The sequence below is a fragment of the Quercus suber genome, unplaced genomic scaffold, assembly GCF_002906115.3.
Source record: "Quercus suber isolate HL8 unplaced genomic scaffold, Cork oak 2.0 scaffold_352, whole genome shotgun sequence".
Lineage (NCBI taxonomy): Eukaryota > Viridiplantae > Streptophyta > Magnoliopsida > Fagales > Fagaceae > Quercus > Quercus suber.
Window position 1 is genome coordinate 370,316 of NW_027069804.1, and position 796 is coordinate 371,111.

Sequence of the window (796 nt, forward strand, 5' to 3'; positions counted from 1 at the left end):
TTTTTTTTTTTGAGAAGTAGTACACAACTACACGTTTTAGATTTTTTTTTAAAAATAGGTATAATTTGTTTTCTTATTTTCTTCTCCTATAATTATTACTACAATTAAAAAAAACCACAAAAAAAAAAAAAAAAAACTACATGTAAAAGGAAAACAACAACCTAATAGCAACGTGGTACACTTGAAAAGAGTCTTTTATAAAATTCTATTCCACTAACAATAGACTAACATTAGAATTTTTGTTCATATCAACTTCTTCAATGTGAATTGTATATATATCTCAAATAATTCATAATGAATACCTACAATAATTCTTTTTCGGACAAAGTTTAGTTACAAAATTGGTTGTAGCCTTAGACGACAAATTCACTTAATAAATAAATATTACTGCATATTTGAAAATCTAATCGTTGAATTACATGTTCTTTACGCTCTTAATGCACATGTCAATTTTTGTGTCAATTGGATATCATTTACTATATAATCTATAATCTTATATTTTATGCATAATTTTAAATTACACAAAACTTGCAATTTAAAAATTTATTGATGACATAGATATTGATTTTAATTTTCTTGAATTTTTGCAAATATAGAGGATATAAGAAGAAGATGCAATCCAATGGTGGATTTGTCAAAATTCACCTCTAATAAAAAAATATTGAGTGAGTTTGTAGCTTAAGACTACAATCGATTTTATAACTAAATTTTGTCCTTCTTTTTCTCTATTCTTCTGCCTACAACCTCTATTCTTCTCTTCTTCTACCTACAACCTTGCAAGTATGTATTTACATAT